This window comes from Dipodomys spectabilis, unplaced genomic scaffold (assembly GCF_019054845.1).
Source record: "Dipodomys spectabilis isolate Male_0828 unplaced genomic scaffold, ASM1905484v1 ptg000295l, whole genome shotgun sequence".
Lineage (NCBI taxonomy): Eukaryota > Metazoa > Chordata > Mammalia > Rodentia > Heteromyidae > Dipodomys > Dipodomys spectabilis.
The window spans coordinates 1,558,095-1,570,908 of NW_024870972.1; the positions used below are offsets into that span (position 1 = coordinate 1,558,095).

A 12,814-nucleotide genomic window follows, 5' to 3' on the forward strand; every position below is an offset into this window, starting at 1 on the left:
GCTTTGAAGTGACAAATGTTCAAAACCTTTCTGCTCCTCCCTCATTTTGACCACCTCGGAGCCTGAGGTGTCTGAATCGGTGGTGGTGGCAGGGGACTCAGCCTGTGCCGGCATCTGTTGCCTGCTGTCCATGCCTTCCCCTGAGAGGAACCACAGGGCCTCCCACAGCTCTCTCCTCTTCATCTTTTCCTGGGACAGCCAGCACATGTGCTCAGCTTTCTCCTACAGCTTATCCAGGACGAACATCTGCTCTTTACACGCCACGAGGGAGTCCTCGATGGTGTGGATGTGTGCCAATAGCTGGCTACATCGATGGTGGAGCTCATCCGCTGGACTCCGGAAGTCGACCTCAACAGGCAGGTCATGGACAAAGCAGATTTTCTTCTCGGATGCCCTCGTGTCCTGCTTCCCATCATCACATATGCTGTGGTGCTAGCTCTCACGGTGGGGGGCCAGTGGCTCCAGCTTTCTCTGGCACTGAGCTGCCAGGTGGACTGGGCACCCGCAGTGGGCCTGCCACTCTTGGTGCAGGAGTTTCCCCCTGTGGATTTCAGCCATGGAGAGCGCCCCCAGATCCACATCCCTCTCGGTTTGGGGGATGTCTCCATCCTCTGCGATGGTCACGTCTGGGGGAGTTTCCTCCTCACCTTTTGCTTCTCCAGGGCTCTCAACTTTCCCTTCCCCAGGGAAAGCCAGGAAGCTCAGCTGGGCCTGCAGGCTCTCCTCCTGTATTCTGGTCACTTCCAGGCAATTGAGGGTGTCCTGCCACTTTGGGGGCAACACCTGGTCCCGACAGTTGGTGGGGCCTGCACTTGCTTCAGCTGCTCCAGCAGCTGGGTATGCCTCTCTAGGTGCTGCTGCAGGGCCTCTGTCTCAGAGCTCAGCTGCTCATTGGAGGTGATGTGCAGCTCACAGGTGGCTCTGAGCTCCTGCAGCTGGGCCAGGGACTGCTCCTGCCGCTCCTGCAGCTCCCAAGCTGTTTGGCTCTCTCTTTCAGGACCTCTTTCCATTCCTCTATCTTCTTCCTGTGTGGTTCAGCTGTTCTCACAGATGTTTCTTCACCTGCTGCTCTGAGTCCAAGATGCTGGCTAGCTTCTCCTTCTCACTGCTCATCATGTGGAGAGTGTCCCGCATCAGGGCCAGCTGTTCTTCCATCTGTCCATTGCACACATGTGCATCGTGGGATCTTGCAGATCTCCTGCTGATCCGTGGCTTCTCCAGTCTCCACAGTTGGTTCTGCTGCTCCGTGTTCTGGAAGCGGAGCCTTTGGTTTTCCTGGATCTGGATGTGAAGTTGTTCCTCCAGGTTTTTCAACTCCATCTGTGTGCAATAGGCCTGGGCTTGCACTTGCCGCTTGACCAGAGATGGTCCCGAAGGGGGCCATGTCTCTGCCAGCTTCCTTCTCAGTTCCCCCAGCTCCTTCTCTAGGTCAAACACCTGCCTTGCCCCTCGATTCTTCTCCTCTGTCAGTTGGTTCACCCACTGGGTCAGCCGACGGGCCTCCTCCTTCTGCACAGACCTCTCAATGCTCAGGTCTTCTGTGAAGGTGTCTCTCTCAAGATTCCCTGAAGTCACCATCCAGCTCAGGTTGTCCAGTAGTCTCTTTAGTACCTCACGCGCTGCCAGCGCTTGTTGGAACTTGCAGATTCTGCTCTTCATGTTGCTCCACTGTGTCAAGAGTGTTTCCAGCTTCTCCTGCAACTCAGAGTTCACTTGCTCCAAGTCATTGAAGCTACTGATCCTTTCCTCAAGCTGAAGGGTCACATCACTGAGCTGTTCAAAGAACATTTCAGTCTCATTCTGTGAGCAGTGACCACAGAAGCCGCCATCTCCAGCTCTGCCATGTGCTGCTCTGTGGTCTGCAGGCAGCTGGTGAGAGCTTCATGCTCCCTTTCTCTGTCATCGTTCGCCTGCTGCACGTGGGCTGGTGAACATTGTAAATCACATTCTTCCCAAACCAACCTCTGTATGGGTGCCTTGTGGATCTCTAGCTCCCTTTTCATTGCTGCGTGCAGTTGGGCTATCTTCTACTCTCTTACTCCCTTCCGTCCATCCTGCACGTCTGTCTTTTCCTGCTTCAATGGTTGGATCTTGGCACAGAGCGCCTCTTTTTTTCTTTTGCTGGGATCCAGGGTGGGCACCACATGTCAGTACACCTCTGCAGATCCTTATCGGGACCATTGACACTCTGGACCCTGGTGGCTGTGGCTGTGTCCAAAGGCAGGGGAGGCCCATGGTCAGCATCACATTTGGCTGGACTCTCCTTTGAATCACACTCCACAGTGGTGTTTTTCTTGGGGATCCTTCACTTTTTCATGTTCTTAGTTTTCTTGAATGTTGCAGATCTGTTGGGAGGATTCTTCTGCCAGTGTTCTTGTGGCAATTTCTTGCCCACAGCTATCTCAGGGAGTCCTGTTGTTTCAGACATCTGAGCGCTGAGAAAGATGGGCTGGCCACTTTTCCAAGGTCTGGGACATCCTCTATTCACCCACTCACTGTCTAGGACCTCAATTTCCTACTCTACTCCAATGTGGCCTCGAGTATCTTGCTCACCACTCAGCCATCTCTACCTTCCTCAACTGCTAGTAGTGGTGTCAACCAACTGAGGGAATCCAGGTGCTACCGGGCAGCATGGAATGTGGGCGTGTCCATCATTCTTGTTTCCCATTGGTCAGAAAGAAACATGAAAGAATGGGGGTGTGGACGGAATCCTGTGATGCAGGCAGAATGGGCAGAGTCAAGATGACAGCTCCCCTTTCACATGAAACTGTCCAGTCCAGTTGAGAACAAGAGGGTGACCTGCTTTAGCTGGATGGCTGCACAGATTGTTGTGTATATCTGTTTGTTGCCAGTCCCTGACCTTGAACTCAGGAATTGGGCACAGTCCTTGAGCTGCTTTTGCTCAAGGCTAGTGAAGCCACTAGTGAAGCCACATGGCTCTACTTCTGGCTTTGTTGGCACTGAAGTTGGACAGGTTTCTCAAGGACTTTCCTGCCTAGGGTGAATTTGACCATGATCCTCCTATCACAGCCTTGTAAGTATCAAGGAGGACTGCTGAGTACCATTGGTGCCTGCCTAATCATTGATGTTGGTGATGTTCTTGGACAGACCAGTGATTTCCTTATCCTTGGGTTTATGTGGGTAGAGGTGGAGCCCACATCCTGGTCCTGCCACCTCCAAATGGCAGGTGATCCTAAAAAACTCAATCCTATCCATATAAATACCAATGGCTTGTGATTATGTGATTGAATGGGCAGTTCTTGAATGATTCTAGGACAAAATTATACACAATTATGTTATAGGACACTGATCAATTTTAATTAATACTGTATGAAGCGTTTAAACAATCACATTCATTAAATGGAGGCAGAATAAATACCTAAGAATTGGACATCACATAGTATACAGCTGCCATTTTTTCTGTCAGGACTGGGATCGGACCTCATGGTCTGGGTAACTCTTTTGCACTGTGTGGAAAGGGGAAGCTCACCTTCTTGAAGTCATGAAATTCAAGTCTGTTCCTTAGACCTGAAATTGATTCCCAGCACTAGAAAACATCCTATTCATGTACATTTTAAATATATGATTTATATTTATATACATAGGTTGACTCCATATAGCTTTCAGTATATTCATTTTTATTTTTTGTTTTATTCATGTATTGGCCATTTATTTTATTGACTATTATGGTAACATAGAACATTGATTCCATAGGATATAGGTCTGCATATATGTTCCACTTCATACCTGACTCTTAGGACTTTCAAAAAAAAGGAAAACGTTTGGCACCATCAGCTTTTACTCCACAGTTCATTTTTTGGGAGTGCTGGCATCTGAACTATGGCCTACAAGGCCCAATTCATGAATGGGTGAGTGTCAACACGCCATCCTGGGGCAAATTGAGCTGACAGGCAGTTCCAAGGACCTTAGATCGGGCCCCAGGGTTTTACAAAATAAGAACAGAGTGACACCCAGATGGTAGTATCCTAATAAATATATATCTTTATAGAGTGCCAGACTTATCTACACATTATTCAGTTATGTAGACTACATTCCTACCAATTCTTGTGTATTTATTATGCCTCCATGTAATTAATGTTATTGTTTTCATCCTTAATAAACTATTAAGTAAATCAGTGTCCTGAAATTATTGCATCTCTGTAAGAAATAGTATTCTTTTAATGCTTCATATTAAATAAAATCAGTCTACTGAAAGCATGATTTCTAATTTTATACAAGTGTTATTCATGATCAGCTCATTCAACCGTGCCATTGATAACATTCCAACATTATTACTATGGATGGGAACGAGTCTCTTAGGATGTCTGCCATCTGGAAGTGGCATTAGTGGGATTCAACTCTAAGCCTACATTGCTGTGTGAGACTATGGCTTCTCCAATAGCCCGCCATCCTTCAGCAATGCAAGGTGAAGTACCCTTTGGAGCCATGTCATTCAGACCTAAATGGTCACAGTGCAAAGGAATAAAATGTAAATACGCAATCCTGACACTTATTTTTGGGGGGAGGGTTTGGTCATAGGGCTTGAACTCTGGGCCTGGGCACTCTGCCTGTGGTCTTCAGCTAAAGGCAAGCACTCTACCGCTTGAGTCACAGCGCCACTTCCAGTTTTCTAGTGGTTTCTTGGAGATAAGTGTATCACGGACTTTCCTGGCTTTGAACCTAAATACTCAGATCTCAGTCTCCTGAGTAGCTAGGATTACAGGTGTGAGCCACCGGTGCCCGGCTCTGCCACTTTTTTTCTGTGCATATTTTTTCCCAGCACAAGGCCAGGAGGTCTAGGATCCCAGGATCGGCTGTGGCTCCAGTGGCTGCACTGCAGCCTAGTGTGATAGAAGCTGAGGCAGAGTGCCATGATCTGAGTTCAAGACCTTGCTTTGCAAAACAAAACAAAACAAAAAAACCCTCCCCACCACCCCCCGCCCCCGCACACAAAAAAAATTTAGCTCACTGACTTGCAATTCTCGCCATTTTTTTACTTTGGTTTTAAACTCAGGATCTGGGAAACTCTGCAGCACTGTGGATGAAGGGAAACTCACCATGCTTGAAGGCAAGAAAGTCGGGCCTGGTCCCTAGGCCTGAATTCAATCCCCAGCCATGGAAAACATGCTGTTTATATACATTATAAATATAGGATTTGTACTTACCTATAGATGTTCAGTCCATATTGTGGTTATTGATTGTATTTTTTTATTCATTTATTTGCCGTTTATTGACTGTGATGACACGCAGCCCATTTATTATATTGATGACATCCCATCACATAGTATCTAAATTGTAGACGTGTTCTCCATCATGTCTGACACCCAGGACTCTCAGAGAAAAGGAACACAGGTGTCACACTCCACTTCTTACTCCATGATCCAATTGTTTGCAGTGCTGGGATCTGAACTCAGGCCCTAGCAGACCCAATTCATGAATGGGTGTGTCAACACGGCCACCTCTAGCCAAGGAAGCTGCCAGTCAGTTCCCAGACCCTGAGATTGAGCCCCAGGGGTGGACAAAATAACCATACATGGATAGGCAGATGGTATATATCAATAAATATATATTTGTATAGAATTCCAGAGACATCTACCTAGGATTCAATGACATCAACTAGGTTCCTACGAACTCTTAGGTATTTATTATGCCTCCATTGAAGGAATAGTATTGTTTTCATGCTTAATAAAAAATTCATTAAGATCAATCATCAACATCGTAGGATCATTGCATCTAATTTTAGACTAGAACGATGCCCACAGAAACTTCTCATTCAATCATGAGTTGGCTCACATTCCATCATTATTCCCATGAATAGGAATGAGTCTCGTGGGATGTTCCCCCATTGGTAGGTATCAGGTCCAGGATTCTAAATCAGGGCCTATGATGACATATGGGCCTGTGGCTTACCCGATAGTCTACTAGCCACGGCCAATGCAAAGTGAAGTACCCTTTGTAGCTGTGTAATTTGGACCCAGGTTGGTCACCATGCAAAGGAAGAAAATGTAAAAAGTCCATCCTGTGGCTATTTTTCTGTGTGGGTTTTTTTTTTTTTTTTTTTACTCCTGCAAAGCTTCAGGGCCTAGCATCTCAGGGTCGACTATGGGACTATGGCAGACCAACTGCCTAAAATGATAGAAGCTGAGGCAGGGTTGCCATGAAGTGAGTTCAAATCCTTTGGTTAGCAAAAAAAAAGCCCCCAAAACAAAAAAACCCTAAAACCTAATAAAGCACTCTAGTTCAGAATTCACACCATTTTTCTGCCGCTACTCAGATTCCAACTCAGGTCTAGGTAACACTATAGCACTGTGGGGGAAGGGGAAGCTTACCATCCTTGAAGACTTACAAGGTCAGGCCTGCTCCCAGGACTTAAATTGAAGCCCCAGCACTGGCAAAAATCATATGCCCATCTATTTTAAACATAGGATCTCTATTCATATACATTTGTTCAGTACAATTATTCTTTTTATTGTGTGTCTTAGTCATGGATGCATTTTGTTCATTGAGCATGATGACAGATGTAATTGTGCTTGCATGGATGACAATCTGTTTCCATGTCTATAGAGTTGCTTAAGCCTTCTCCATCCTAGCTGAGACCCAGAACTATCACAGGACAGGAAACAGGTGGACAGTTTGGATTCTCACACCTGCATTCCTCTTTTGGCAGTGTTGGGATTTGAACTCAGACCCTAGCAGGCCCAATTGGAGAAAGGGTTAAGGTGAGGACACCATGATGTGACCATCTAAGGAACTAGGCTGTTCCCAGGACCTGAGATTGAGCCCTGGGGATAGGGCAGGTGGAGAGCACAATAGTCACCTATTCATAAGCTGAAGATAGTATGCATATTTGTTTAGAGTAGGAGAGATGGCGACCTGTGATGGTTTCCAAACTACCTTGTGACTACTGATTCTTGGATCTTTCCCAATGCCTCCATTTCATGACTGTGATGATTATGGTCACGCTTCATCAATTCTTCATTAAAAATAATCGATACCCCAGGAATCTTGCCTATCATTTCCTACTCACATCCTGCAGGAACTACTCAATCAAGAATGAGATTGATCACATTCCACGACACTTCCTAGGTCTAGAAACAAGTATCTCAGGATCTCACGACAATCCCTCAATGTAGGTGGGGCTGACTGGGATTCGACCTCTGGGCCTGTTTGCCTGGATGGCCTGGGGCTTCCCCAACAGCTGCAGGCCTTCAGCCACTCCAGGTAACCTTAACTCTGTAGGTCGCCGGGTTCAGACCCACCACGGTCACGGTACAAAGGAAAATGAACATAAAAGTACCAGGTGGAACTTCCCACCGCTTTTTTTCCCCTCACAGCTTTCTTTTTTCCTGCAAGCCCTGGGGTCCTAGGATTCAAGGCTGGGTTGTAGGTCCAGAGGGCACAGCATAGGATGATCGCAGCTGAGGCAGAGTTGCCACTACTTGAGTTCAAGCACCGGCTTTGGTAAAAAACAAAACAAAACAAATATATATATATGAAGGAAGGAAGCACCCTAGCGCAGAATTCGCGCCATTTTACTGCCAGAGCTGAGATTTGAACTCAGGTCTGGGTAACTCTGTTGCACTGTTGGGGAAGGGTAAGCTAATCATCTTTGAAGACTACAAGGTCAGTACTTGTTCCAGGGCCTTAATTGAAGCCCCAGCACTGTCAAAAATCATATGCCCAACTATTTTACACATAGGGTCTCTATTTACATACATATGTGGAATGCATCATGCTTTCAGTGTAGTTATTCTTTTTATTGTGTGTCTTAGCCAGGGATGCATTTTGTATTTTATTGAGTATGATGACAGATATAACTGTGCTAACATGGATGACAACCTATTCCCATGTCCATGCAGTTGCCTATGTCTTCTCCATTCTAGCTGAGACCAAGGACATTCACAGGACAGGAAAACAGGTAGACCTTTGGGTTCTCACATCAGGATTCTGCTTTTGTCAATGTTGGGATTTGAACTGAGAGCCTAGCAGGCCCAATTGGTGAAAGAGTCAAGGTGAGGAAACCATCATGTGAATAACTGAGGAGCTAGGCCATTCCCAGGACCTGACAATGAGCCCCAGGGAGGGCCAGGATAGGCATAAATTCATACTTGAAACATAGGATCTGTATTGACATATATGTGTGGGCAGCATCTTGCATTCGGTGCATTTCTTCTCCTTAATTTATGTCTAATTCTTGATGGTATTGTGAACTTTACTGAGTATGGTGACAGATATAACTGTACTGACATGGATGATGACCTGTTCCCATGGTTATAAGGTTGCCTATGCATTCATTCTCCATCCTAGCTGAGACCCAGGGCTTCCACATTACAGGAAATCAGGCACAATGACTGGCTTCTGACATCAGGATGAATCTTTTGTCAGGCCTGGGATATGAACTCAGGTCTGGGTAACCCCGTTGCAATGTGGGGGAAGTGGAAGCCCATCATCCCTGAAGATTAGAATGTCAGGCCTGGTCCAGGGCCTGATTTGAAGCCCCAGCATGGACAAAATAACAAGCTTACCTTTTTTAATCATAGAATCTCTATTTACATACAGGTGTGGTAAGCATCTTGCTTTCAATGTAGTTATTTTTTTAATTTTGAGTCTTATTCATGGATGTATTGTGTATTTTATTGAGTATGGTGACAGGTATATCTGTGTTGCCATGGATGACAACCTATTCCCATGGCTATAGAGTTGCGTATATAGTATTCTCCATCCTCGATGAGGCCCAGGACCTTCACAGGACAGGAAATCTTGTGGATCCATTGGTTTCTCACACCAGGATGAATCTTTTGGCTGTGCTGGGGTTTGAACTCAGAGCTTAGCAGGCAGAATTGGGGAATGGGTCAGGGTGAGCACACCCACTGTGAACCACTAAGATGCTAGGTCATTCACAGGACCTGAGTTCGTGCCCCGCGGGGGTCAATATACTCATTAAATCATAATTTAAAGACAGGAGCTATATTTCCATACATGGGTGGGCGGCATCTTGCGTTCAGTGTACTCATTTTCTTGATTTTGTGTCTTATTCATCGATGCAATATGTATTTTACTGAGTGTGATAACAGTTATAACTATGCTGACATTGCTGGCAACCAATTCCCATGAGTATAGAGTTGCCTATATAGCATATTCCATTCTAGCTGAGACCCAGGACTTTCACAGCATAGGAAAACTGGTGCCACCATTGGCTTCTCATATCAGGATGAATCTTTTGATAGTGCTGGGATTTGAACTCAAGGCCTAGCAGGCTCAAGTGGTGGATGAGTCATGGTGAGCACACCAACACGTGAGCCACTAGGTCTTTTCTGGAACCTGAGATCAAGCCCCTGTGGGCGTTGTAGTAGTCATAAATTCAGAATTTAAATAGAGGATCTCTATTTCCATTCATGGATGGGCAGCATCTTGGGTTCAGTTTAGTTAGTGTCTTTATCTGGTGTCTTACTCATTGATGTATTGTGTATTGGATGACAGATATAACTGTGGTGACCTGGATGACACGCTATTCCCATGAGTATAGAGTTGCCTATGCATTTTCCATCCTAGCTGCAACCAAGAACTTGCACAGCACAGAAGAACAGGTGCAACGATTGGTTTCTCACATCAGGGTGAATTTTTGGAAGTGCTGTGATTCGAACTCGGGGCCTAGGAGGCCCAACTGCCCAATGGGTCCACATGAGCAAACCAGCCTGTGAGCCACTAAGGCACTGGGCTGTTCCCAGGAGCTGAGATCAAGCCCCAGGGAGGCCACAAGAGTCCTCAATGCATCATTCAAATATGGGATGTATATTCACATCCGTGTGTGGACTGCCTCATGCATTGAGTGTAGTTATCCTCTCTATTTTGTATGCTATTCATGGATGTATTATGTATGTTCTTGAGTATATATGACAGGTGTAACTGGGCTGACATGGATGACAACCTTTTCCCATGTCCACAGGGTGGCCCATGCATCCTCCATCCTAGCTGAACCCCTGGACTCACACAGGAAAACAGGTGCAACGTCTGGCTTCTGACAGGATAAATATTTTGGCACTACTGGGATCTGAACTCAGCACCTAGCAGGCCCAATAGGCGAATGGGCCCACATAAGCACACCAGCCTGTGAGCCACTAAGGAGCTCGGCCATTCCCAGGACCTGAGATCGAGTCCCAGGGGTAAGGCAGAGGGAGCACAAGAGTCATCCATTCATAAGCTGAAGGTAGTAAGCAAATAAGTACATATCTGTATAGAGTAGGAAAGATGGAGACCTGTGATTGAATCCAATCTTCCCTGTGACTACCGAATCGTGGATCTTCCCCAATGCCTCCATTTAATGACTGTGATGATTATGGTCACGCTTCATCAACTCTTCACTAAAAATAATCGATACCCAATGAGTCTTGACTATCATTTCCTACTCTAATCCTCAGGAACTACTCATTCAAGGAAGAGATTGATCGTATTTCATGGCTTTTCTTAGGTCCGGAATTGAGTATCTCAGGAACTCCTGCCATTGCCTCAATGTAGGATGGCTGACCAGGATTCGACCTCAGGGCCTCCATTGCCCGGTCATCCTGTGGCTCCCCCAAGAGCCAGCAGGCCTTCAGCCACATCAGGTCACCTTCAGTCTGCAGTCCACCGGGTTTGGTCTCACCATGGTCAACATTCAAATGAAAATAAACCTAAAAGCGCCAGTTGGAACTTCCCGCCACTTTTTCTCCTCCGGCTTTATATATTTTCCTACAAACCCTGGGGTCCTAGGATCCGAGGATGGGCTCTAGGTCCAGAGGCTGCAGCCTAGGATGATCGTACCTGAGGCAGAGTTGCCACAACTTGAGTTCAAGCCCCAGGTCTGGCAAAAAATATTAAAAAATTGAAAAATTATGAATGAAGCACCCTAGCTCAGAATTCACGCCATTTTACTGCCAGAGCTGTGATGTGAAAACAGGTCTAGGTAGCTCTTTTGCACTGTGGGGGAAGGAGAAGTTCACTATCGTTGAAGACTACAAGGTCAGGCCTGGTCCCAGGGCCTGATTTGAAGCCCCAGCTCAGGCAAAAGTCATATGCCCATCTCTGTTACACATAGGATCTTTATTTACATACATGCGTGGAATGCATCATGTTTTCAGTGTAGTTGTTCTTTTTATTGTGTGTCTTAGTCAGGGATGCATTTTGTATTTTATTGCATATGATGACAGATATAACTGTGCTGACTTGGATGGCAATCTATGCCCATTTCTATAGAGTATCCTACTCCTTCTCCATCCTAGCTGAGACTCAGGACAGGAAAACAGGTGGATCAATGGGCTTCTCACATCAGGATTCATGTTTTGGCAGTGTTGGGATTTGAACTGAGAGCCTAGCAGGCCCAATTGGCAAAAGAGTCAAGGTGAGGACACCGGCCCATGAGCAACTAAGGAGCTAAGTCATTTTCAGGACCTTAAGTTGTGCCCCAGTGAGGGCCAGGATAGGCATAATTTCATAATTGAAACATAGGATATGTATTGACACATATGTGTGGATAGCATCTTGCGTTCCGTGCACTCCTTCTCCTTATTTTGTGTCTAATACTTGGAGGTATTTTGTATTTTACTGAGTATCGTGACAGGTATAATTCTGCTGACATGGATGATGACCTGTTCCCATTGTTATAAGGTTGCCTATGCATTCATTCTCCATCCTATCTGAGACACAGGACTTCCATAGGAGAGGAAAACAGGTGTAAAGACTGACTTCTAACATCAGGATGAAACTTTTGTCAGGCCTGGGATTTGAACTCAGATCTGAGTAACTCTGTTGCACTGTGTGGGAAGAGGAAGCTCATCATCCCTGAAGACTAGAATGTCAGGCCTGGTTCAGGGCCTGATTTGAAGTCCTAGCAGTGGACAAAATAACAAGTTTACCTTTTTTAAACATAGGATCTCTATTTACATACAGGTGTGGTATGCATCTTGCTTTCATAGTTATTTTTTAATTTTGAGTCTTATTCATGGATGTATTGTGTATTTTATTGAGTATGATGGCAGGTATATCTGTGCTGCCATGGACGACAACCTATTCCCATGGCTATAGAGTTGCTTATATAGCATCCTCCATCCTCGATGAGACCCAGGACTTTCAGAAGACAGGAAAACAGCTGTAAGGATTGGTTTCTCACATCAGGATGAACCTTTTGGCATTGCTGGGAGTTGAACTCTGGGCTTAGCAGGACCAACTTTCTAATGGGTCCATATGAGCACAATAGCTTTTGAGTTACTAAGGATCTAGGTCCTACCCAGGACTTAAGATTGAGCTCCGGGGTGGGGTTTGTGCACCATATTCATCCATTCATAAGCTGAAGCTAGTATGCTAATAAATACCTATTTGTATAGAGAAGATGTGGCAAGCTGTGTTGGAATCCTATCTACCATGTGACTACCAATTCTTGGATCTTTCCCAATGCCTCGATTTCCTGAATGTAATTATTATTTTCACATTTCGTGAAGTCTTAATTTAAAATAATTGTTGTGCCAGAGGTCTTGCCTATCATTTCCTATGTGAATCATGCATGAACTTCTCAACTCTTCCCTAGGCCTGAATTCAAGCACCAGCCCCAAAAATGTAACATTTATAGACATTTTAAATATGTGATTTATATTTACATCTATATATTCAGATTGTATCGTGTTTGTTGGAGTGATTCATTATATATTCTTATTGATTGATTGAATTATCATTTATTTTATGGATTGTGAGTGTATCTATATCATTTATTACATTTATTCTAATCTATTCCGTAGCATGTAGCTTTGCACACATATTATGTACATCATACCTGACACCCAGC

The 12,814-nt window shown here is 45.3% G+C and overlaps 1 pseudogene; it reads left to right on the top strand.

The window, feature by feature from the left end:
* The first annotated feature begins 312 nt into the window (after positions 1-312).
* LOC122126977 overlaps positions 313-12,814 on the top strand; it is a 59,811-nt pseudogene continuing 47,309 nt past the window's right edge.